A 10429-nucleotide genomic window follows, 5' to 3' on the forward strand; every position below is an offset into this window, starting at 1 on the left:
ATCGAGGACGAGGAGAGAGCAACCGCCAGTTCAACCTCCAAAACCTCGCGAACGAAAATCAGCGCCATACCGCAAGTAACGTCAGATGTACGTCAAACCAGTTCCTTAGGGAACACTCCAGACAGTAACACTCACTTTTACCAAGTATAACACATGTAACCTCTACTATCGGGCAGTAATTTTGTCTATATTAAATAAGATTTAAAGTGTTCTAAATAAGAATTACAGGTGGGAGAAAGGTTACAATATTTTTGAAAGAATGGTGTTGGATCACGACGGATCCGTTTGTACTGCACAGTATAGAAGGGTTGAAAATTGAGTTCATTTTGAATTCATCACCACCCACACCACATTCAAATTTTCGCACATATGTTTTCTCTCAACAAGAAACTATGGATATACAGAAGGAGATTTGAACTTTATCTGACAAAAATGTCATTGAGAGGTCACGTACAGAACCTCACCAATCCGGTGCCTATTCACAAAGAGTACAGGAGATATTTGAAGTTTAACTGGATGGGTCAATAATGGCAATACAAGGCACTGCCAAATGGTTTGACATCAGCCCCTAGACTATTTACTAAACTACTGAAACTAATTCTGGGTCTACTAAAGTCTCAGAACCACATAGTCATGGCATATTTGGATGACATTTTCATTTTTGGAGTCATCAAATAATTGACAGAAGCATCAGTCAAAGCAACCAAAACCCTGTTTGAGAGACTTGATTTCCTCATCTATCCAGTTAAATCAAAATTGCCACCTACCAGGGTAATTGATTACCTAGGATTTACTATCAACACAGTAAATATGTTGGTGGCTTTGCCTAGGTGCAAACAGCAAGATTTGACTAAAGCCTGCAATGACCTGATAGTCAAATGCAAGGCATCTATCAGCCAAACAGCGAGTGTATTTGGCAAATTAGTACATTAATGACGAATTGAAATTTGTTGCATATTCAGGATCTATTCGAACGATTCTACTTTACTAATATTACTATTATATTTTCACACTAGAAAAAAGAATGAACAATACTGAAAAGGGTAAGTACAATTAAATCTTTAGATGAAAATCTATAACGAATGTGTGCCTAATTGGCTACTAAAGAGTATTCACTTTTTAAGGAAACGAAATAGATGTGAATTGAATAAACTGTGTTGTTTCATTTGCTTTATTACTTGCAGAATAATCGAATCGAGTAATATATTATATACTCCATATGTGTGTACGTGTGTAAATATTTATACACGTATGTTCATGCAGTTCCTGGTTATATATGATCGGAGGTTACATTTGGGTACATAGGCAAATATTGCCACTCACGCGCGCACGCACACACAGGTGTGTGTGCGTGTGACATAGAGATCGCGTGTGTAAGAGTGTGTGTGTGTGTGTGTGTGATAGAGATAGACTTCGTGTGTGTGTGTGTGTGCGTGCGTGCGTGTGTGTGTGTGCGTGCGTGTATGCGTGTGTGTGCGCGCGCGTGCGTGCGCGCGTGTATGTGTGTCCTCTTGTCTTATCTACTGATCTTGTCTTATTTACTGATATTATTAATTTAGCTATCCATGCGAAACGCCACTGGTCATGGATCTTGAGTCGGAATATTGTCCTTCCATCACAACCTTCTGTGGCTTTCCAAGTTAGCTACGCGCCCCGTGTTTTTTGAGCCTCTGGCTCCGATGTTCCATGGGGAAACGGGCGCAGACTATCCAACCTCTGATTGGAACCCCCGTTCTACAACGCTCAATGCAACCATATAATTTACTGTGTAAAAATAAGCCTTTCCCTTGGTCCCCTTAACAATGTGCTACAACTCCAAGTTTTAACAGGTAAATTACATGCGCCATGCAGTGACCTATTTCCCCACTTCACCTATATTATTTTGTAATATCATTTATCACTCTTCTGCACCCATTACTTCATATATTTCCGTTTCTACAGCAGCAATGTGTTAACAACATTGACATTCAGGTTACTGAAGCAAATGACAAACAACAGTGGGATCTCCAGTTATCAGTGGCACTCTATTGATAGCATATCCCCACACTCAAAATATTCTCCATCACCACAATCCAGTGACTCCTTCCCCCAAGTAGGCATTGTATCCAATTGACTCGATCGCCACAAATCTAACATTTAAGACCATGGAGACACTGAAAGGCCTTGCTAGAATGCAGGTAGACAATTTCTACTGCCTGTCATTTTACAGTCCTCTTAGATAGCTGGTCACAACTTTATCCGGAAATGTTCAAGTAGAAGTCTGGACAACATAATTGCAGAAAAACCGCACTCGTTATATTTTCTAAGCTGGTTGTTGCGCTTTAGCGAGTGTATTGTGTGTGCATTTTAGTTGGAAGTTGAATTCTATTGCATCACAGGCCTAAATATAATTCCGATTGGGAATATGGTCCCGCGACTTTCCATCTTACCGTTGGATCTGAAATTTAATGCATATAATTTTGCAGAGTTCCAGAAATTGAAAGACATCTGCCAGGAGGAAGGTTTGTGCCTCAGATTTTCGCCTCAGATTTTCTTTATCGAAGAATGAAATTTAATCATTCTCTCCACCTTGGCAATTAAGTGTTAAAAGTGAAAGGGTTTGGTTCCAAAACACGGACAGACCTTTAGATGACGGTTGGTGATGCTCATATTTTGCGAAAAATAAAGGACGCGCATTTTTAATGAAACACAGCCTTAATACGTCATGATCAAAATGAATGGCGGTGCTGGCTCGAAGGGCCGAATGGCCTCCTCCTTCACCTATTTTCTATGTTTTTATGTTTCTACACTGTAAAAACAAAACGACTTTCTAACGCAACACGATTACACAGAACAATTTACGGAATTGATGCTCAGCACGTTATGTGGTGAAAATATTCTCTCCCCTTCGCTCAAATTTCTGTCCGCCTCAGCAGAAACGGTAAGATCATTGTTTTATTAAAAAGCTGCCTTATTTTCTGTGCCCATGGACAGATTATGCTTTTTCATTTCTGCAGACACATAAATCCTAAATACGGCCTCACGTCTATTGTCGGCCTTTCCCCATGCACCGCATTTCACTTTTCTGATGTGACACTCTTTATTTTACCTGCTTTTGCAGTTTTATCACTCGGTTAATAAAGTCATATGTTTTTAGTCCAACATTTATCTTCAACAAAGTTTGGGCATACAATGAAATGCCTATCGGTCAGAAGCATTTTAAAATGTTTCAATTTATAATATGGATTAGCTTTTTAGTCTCAGTGGATGTATCCGATCGAAATTATGAAGATATAACTTAATTTGTTATTTCTCCCACTCGTACATCCCACTCGCTCTTAATTGAAAAAAATAATGTTTTTTTCGTTAAACCACAACATCTAAGATGTGATATGTATTTCCCTCGCTAATTTATACTTCGTTAGGGACACTTAATAAATTCAGCAGGAGGCATTTAAATCCAAATACCTTTCTAATTGGTAACCATTTTGCACAATCTACCGTCACGAATTTAAATGTTGATGTTAATTGTTAATTATTTTGGTCTAGTACTTATACTTCGTCAATCTCATTATCGTCAACTACTGTGACACCATCGTTAATTTTGATTTACTGATGATATCCATGAATTTCATAAATATTGCGTGGACTAATCTATACAGAATTAATTTGATTAACATTCTCTGTGGAAAACTGATCACGATGCATTTCACACTTCCAGTATTATCTGGAGTTGTCTGTCATATGGTCTGCACGGGTAATGTAATCCACCCAGTTCCTGACTTAACGTGTATTCCCTGCAGAGATGGAGAGTCTGAGATCGAAGCTTACTGATTGGGGTGAGTACAAATATTTATTTTACAACATCATGTGCTCAGTGAATTAAATCATGATGCAAACATGTTTTTATAATCCTATGATAAATAATAAATATTTTAGCATTGTAATAATTCAATTCAAGGCCTTAGACACTGATAATTCAGTTTAGATAATTATCTGTGCTAGTTTACCAAAATTAATCTCCACAGCCGCACCGCCGTCGGGAATCCGATCAAGACAGGACTCTGCCGGCGGCGGCGGCCAACACGGCTGAGCTTGATGGCTGAAGTGTCCGCCAAGAACAAGGTACTCGGACGGGTCCTGCGGGCGAGCGAGGAGAGCCGACCGTGAGCGAGGGTGGACGCCGTTGAGCGTTGAGACACGGCGGTGAGTGATGAAATATTTCGGTGAACGAGAAGGGCCACGCTAGAGCGCGTACCGACGTCGGAGTGTCGGAATGGAAGTCGAAGAGCAACGAGCTACGTCGGTGATGGAGTAGTGCCGTCGGAGCGCAAGGAGGCACTTTGTGAACTAGAATCTACGTCGCTGAGAGTGAAGGCCATCGGAGAGCCGTCGCTTGCACTAGTGCCGGCAGTCGACCGTGGACGGTCAGTCGTGGACGCACCGCCGAAAACAACGAGGGACATGAGGTTAGGAAAGGGCGCCGAAAGAACAAGGAAATATCCCGCGTCTGGAACAAAGAGGGGTCCGGTGTGGGGGCTCCGTCGAGAACATTGGGGGACACGGCGAGGTACGGCGAGGGTGTGGAGGTTGGGAGAACAGGGAGACGGGCAATCGGGACTACATTGATTACTTTTGTAATTATGTGGGCGCCCTAATCCAGGTGATTATATTATATTATATTTTTTATGGTCCTCCAAAATATTCCAACTGGAATTTAAACTGGAGGTGGTGAAGGGAGGGATTATGCCAGAAAGGGTATAAAGAACACATATTATAGAATTTAACATAAAACATCCCCACACAGCAGAATCAAAGTTTCCCACTGTGTGGGAAGGCACCAAAGTCTGTCTCTTCCTCCACTGTTCCTCGCGGTCAGGGCCTCCCCGTGCCCTCCGCAGTTGCAGCTACCGGCGGCCCGATGTCCAGGACCGCTCGCCGGGGTGATACAAGTCCGACGTCGGGGCTGCGGGACGTCCTCAGCGGCGTGGACATCAGAGTCGGCCCCCTCCTACCGGAGTCGGCGGCTTCCAAAGTCCGCAGGCCGCGCCGGATGGAGACTGCTGCTGGCGGCCCTCTGCAAGGCGCCCTTGGACTCCACGATGTTGTTCAGCGCCGCCCGCGTTGGAAGCTCTCCGCACCAGAGCTCCACGATGTTGGAGCAGCGGCCCAATGCTCCGGAGCTCCAAACGGCGGCTCAGGTAGGCATCGCCCGCTCCGCGGTGACTCCAGCGCTGCGCCGCCGCTGTAGCAGCCCTGGTCCGGTTCCCGGTCCCCGGCAGGAAAGGCCGCTCCGATCCAGCTGGTAGGCCGCGAGGTGGGGGGCGAGGACGCGACTCGGAGAAACAGTCGCGTCCCCCGCCAGGAAGAGACTGGGAAACGGTTCCTCCCTCCCCCACATAGAAACGTTAAAGTTTCCCCCAACACAAAACTTTAGACTAACTAAAAATAAAATAAAAAGATTGAATAACAGACTGGCTGAAGGCAGAGGCTGTTGCAGTGCAGCGCCCCCTCCGGTCTTTACCTACGTGTGTATTGTACCAAGTACATGCCAATAAAGTATCTATCAATATTTAAATCAATCACTCAATAATCAATAACTCACTCACGCATTCGCTCACTCTCTCACTCAGTTACTTACTCAATGACTCACTCACTCACTCACTCACTCACTCACTCACTCACTCACTCACTCACTCACTCACTCACTCACTCACTCACTCACTCACTCATTTATTCACTCACTCACTCAATCACTCAATGTATAAAATGTATTAACTGCAAATATTATTTATTTCAATTACATTACATTTTTGTCTCATCTTCTGATGAAAGTAATTATTACCTCATAATTTGTTCAACTGTCAGCTTTTCTTGCCTCGTTTATTGATTGCATTGGTGTTGTATTAAACTCTGTTCTCTCGTTTGAGGAACGATCCATTTCGAGGGACCTGATTTTTGAGTAATTGATTATTGAATGCCTTTACTTATGATAGATTATGAGGCAAACATGTTTCCCTTCGCATTATGTTCGAACGTTTGAGCAGTGGATGCTCTTCTTGTTGTACAAATGTATGGTACAGCTTTCAGCCCATTATTGGTATGGCAGAAGTGAATTAACAGCAAATGTTTCTCCTTTCCACCTGTATCTTACTGCATGTTCTGCATCTTTCGTCATATATTATCTCTGAATTATCTCTCATATTGCAACATTCACGTGGTCCGCCTGGTATACACAATCATATAAGATAATCTCTTATATTATTTCAGCATTATACCGCAGCTTGCCGTCTTTCAATTCCAAGGAATGGCACATAAACTTGCATTTGTTTCCAATCTCAATGTGCTTTTTTTTCTGTTACGTAACCTTATGATCCAAATAAATTTACTTGTATTTCTTTTCAGAACAAGATTTGAATATGAAAGACATTAGTAAGTCTGTGAATTAGAATCAAATTCATGTATTGTTATAAGCATCCAGGGATAACTTTCCATAACTCTCCTTTGCCCATTCCACCTAGCCTGCAGGATTCAAATTATTCGGCATGTGCGTAACCCCCACCATTAGGTAATCGAATGCATTTAGCCCCGGTGACAGTCGTGAAAGAGAATTTCGGAGAATCAATGCACGAAATGCGAAGAAAATCCATCCGGTTACGTGCGTAAATGGACCTCCCGGTTATCGTGCAATCATGCGCTACATCTCGCATCCAGTAAACACTTCAGTTTGGCTTGCCATGCGGCTGCCCTATTCAAAGTTTGTGAACGTGTACCCTAAATTCTATTAAATATTCTTCCACAAGGACTATGTGATTCTTCTTAATCCGTTCGTTTATAGTTAATGGCGATTTAGCAGTTAGTATACCTTCTGATGCGGTATAAGTGGGTTCATGCCCTCGTCAATTCAAATCTAAAATACAATTTCCAATATTTTTCATTCCCTCATTGAAACTTTCATAGTTCAACTAAGCTCACACATATTTTTTCTGACATCAGAAATTATGGATGCCTCACACCTCGCCCATTCGATTATCGATCAGGGATGGCGTTGAGCACCATTATAATCTGTGGCAGTCAAGTAGCTGTATAATTTCAGTCTTAAAATGCTCAATGTGTTGCACTTTTGGTCCATCTATTTGACAACAGCTTTCCAATCCATATTTACACACTTTCTCCAACAGGCCATATTTCCAGGCATCATTAGTATTGATACGGTAGAACTTTATTTATCCCAGGAGATAAATTGATCGGCTAACAGTCATAAAAACACAAAATACATGAATCATGACATTAAATTGTCCAGTTCAAATGATTGGGCATATGCAATACTTAGGGGGGGGGGGGGGGGGGGGGGGGGGGGGGGGGGGGGGGGGGGGGGGGGGGGGGGGGGGGGGGGGGGGGGGTGGCGGGTACTGGGAAGACGGATTGCCTCTGAGGTTCTGTCCTGCATCTTGGTGGATCCAGTCTTTTGCTCAAGGTACTCCTCCGGTTGGCCTGTGTGTCCTGGAAGGGGTACGCTGTATTGTCCAGGGTGCTCCGCAGTTTGATGAGTGTCCTCCCCTCCAAGGTCACCTTGCATGAATCAACTCCGCCGCCAGGAAGGAGCCAGCATACCTGGTGAGTTTGTAAATCTTATTGTTGGCAGCGGCCTTCGCCTTGCTGCGCCAGCACACAGCAGTGCATAAGATAGCACTGACTGCCACCGAATAGTAGAACATCAGCACCATTTACTGCAGTCGTTGAGGGCTCGTAGCCTTTTCAAAAACTGCAGCCGCCTCCGGCCTTTCTTGTGCAGGGCCTCAGCGTTGAAAGACCAGTCTAGTAGAGTACGGCGTTTACCTTGCGATCAAGCATTGCAGTTATATTATCGTATTGTTTGAGATGTAGTTTCCAGAAACATGTAAACGTCCATGTGTGTCCAAGGGAACTATGACCAAATGATAGATACGGTAGCTTAATAATTAAAATGCATTGTTTCAGCGATAGAGAAGCTCACTGTTACTGATAGTGATAAAGGTGAGTGAACAAATAGCGCTGCAAGTTTAATTTCAGCCTTTCTCAGTCTGAACTCTATTTTATTCTACAGCATCGATAATATATATTAACCAGTTATTTTAGTGGAATTATATCTTCTTTCTCACTAATTCAATGACACATATATCTTCAGTTAGACATCTGTCTAAAGTAGGTAGCACATTTTAGCAACATAATTCTGCTATGGCATTAAACACAACTTTTCGTCATCCACCCTTTCGATTCTCACTCTGAGACGATGCTTCTGCAAACTTCTTGAGCAATGTCGCATTTCGAGCAACTCACTGATTCACTGATATAATGATAAAACATACTTTATCGTCACAAATACGCAGATACAGTGAAATACTTTGATTTACATACAACCCGGTAAAATCAAATGGACAATCTCAACTAGGCAGTAGAAAAGACATCATGTTTCTGGCGTCGACAAATTTGCAAGTGTTCACCGAGTAGCAGTATCTTCTGCCTTCCACCGCACGTGTCAGCTTGCGAACCCCGCCGGGCCCCCTTTGGTTCATGTTGCCTCCACGCAGGGTCTGATTTGTTTCTCGGGTGCCCCCTGCCGGGTTCCCCCCAGCTTCGTTCTCTGCAGCCCCAACCGCGACGTTCCCCTTAACTCTCCGAGGCGCCCTGTTGCCCCCCCCCCCTTCGTTCTCTGCGCCCCCTTGCTAGTCCCTCCTTCATTGTCGACGCCCACACCCCCCCCCCCCCCCCCCGCCTGGTACTCACATAGCCCCCCCCCCCCCCCCACACTCCACTGTGTCCTTCCCTTGCTCAACGCGCACCCAGCCGGGTAGCTCTCTGTGGCCCTCATTGCTCTCGGTTCCCGTTACGCTCTCCACTTTCCCACTAAGGCCTCGGCGGTGTCCCTAACCGCCCACAGTCCCCCGATGCTCTAGTTAGTCCCTCTACGGTCTAGACAGTGCCCGTAGGCTCTGGGGGACTTCGCTCTCATCTGTCCCTTCGCACTCGGCGGTCCCCTAGGTCTCGGCGTTTAATCGTCAGTCTTTCCTCGCGGTTGGCGACGCGGGTCCCTTGGACGCCCGGTGTTTGAGGCCAAGTTCTTTTTCCGTGGTTCGGTGCCGAACCTCACTGGCGCGTCCGCCAATCTCCGTGAACGGTTTTCAGCCCCCGACGGAAGAGCTAGGCCTGTAGGTCTGCTTGGCTGCGGTTCGCCGTGACAAATCCGGCGCTTGGCTCGCCGTGACATGTCCGGCGCTTGGCTCGCCGGGATACGACGGCACGTGTCTGGCGGCGTACTCTACACGTGTGGCCAACCGTGTGCAATGGTAAACTACACCTTTCAAATTCACCTGTTAAGTGCTAACATTTAGCAACACTATCTGGAATTGAATATGCTAGTGAAATTGTGCCGTTTGATTAATTATTTCTTGAATTATTTCGAAATTGCTGAGGAATTTGAAACAGAATACAAAGATGTGAAAAATCTGGCGGTCATACAATCACCGTGAAACTAAACAGTCAGCCATCTTGTCGTATCAAGATCCCATTCTCAGGAACGTAAATCTTTACACAGATCATGAATTATTCTAGCGCTTCTCTGGTCTCAGATTTTAGCATTAACAGTTTCCATATGGTCTATTGCTCCACATTTTAAATTCGTTCAATTATATCGATCCAGTATTTCAGCTGATTCTTACAGAATAACATATCAACGATGATTCCTCTGGCTAGAATTTCTAAGATAATTAAAACATATGATAAATATTTCCCTTGTGTAATAATAAGTGCTGCATAAACTATTGATGCACATAAGTTGTAATGTGAAACAACTGCCTCTTCATCGCTTTACGCGTTACCACAGAAAGTGGGCAGCCTTGGCTCACTCGTCGTCCAGCTTTGATTTAAGTCGCTGCATCTCGTAGTACGGTTCCATTAACCGCAATATAAGAACAGGCATGAATAAGGAATATTTTTTTGCACTGTCTAATCATCTATTTTTCAAAATAACAACATACATAGAACAAAAGCTGAATTTTAAAGAGAAAGGTAAAGATATGCACTGTTAACGCAAAATGAGTAACACTAATACCGCGGAACCAGAGGTGAAACAAAAATGATGTAAAAATAAGGACCATCATTATTGTTTATTTATAAAATGTTTACAAATAAAACAAATTAGTATAAATATTAAATTGACGGTTGGATCTTTAATATGCCTGAAAGAGGATCATGTCAACAACGTAAACAGGAAATTATTCCATTACACCCAATTAATCCGTCTGACTCAGAAAGCATTACATGGCAGTACATTTCAGAATAATTAAGGAAACACAACATATATTTGCGTTACTAGTACCGGATAAGTACATTTACTCTATTTGTCCATTTGTCGAATAATACATTATGGAATCAAACGAAAGCTCTAGTAAATGCTCTGTAGAAAGTATCT

General features: G+C 43.5%; 1 long non-coding RNA gene across 1 annotated transcript in view; it reads left to right on the top strand.

Moving 5' to 3' along the window:
- The window catches only part of LOC129708758 (uncharacterized), a 121943-nt gene extending 113412 nt beyond the window's left edge, over positions 1-8531 (top strand). The window contains exons 2-6 of the long non-coding RNA XR_008725407.1: positions 1017-1043; positions 2466-2501; positions 3783-3818; positions 6385-6411; positions 7960-8531. This is a non-coding gene — a long non-coding RNA (uncharacterized LOC129708758). The remainder of the gene's footprint in view (positions 1-1016; positions 1044-2465; positions 2502-3782; positions 3819-6384; positions 6412-7959) is intronic.
- Positions 8532-10429: the final 1898 nt, after the last annotated feature.

The sequence above is a fragment of the Leucoraja erinacea genome, chromosome 24, assembly GCF_028641065.1.
Source record: "Leucoraja erinacea ecotype New England chromosome 24, Leri_hhj_1, whole genome shotgun sequence".
Classification (NCBI taxonomy): Eukaryota; Metazoa; Chordata; class Chondrichthyes; order Rajiformes; family Rajidae; genus Leucoraja; species Leucoraja erinaceus.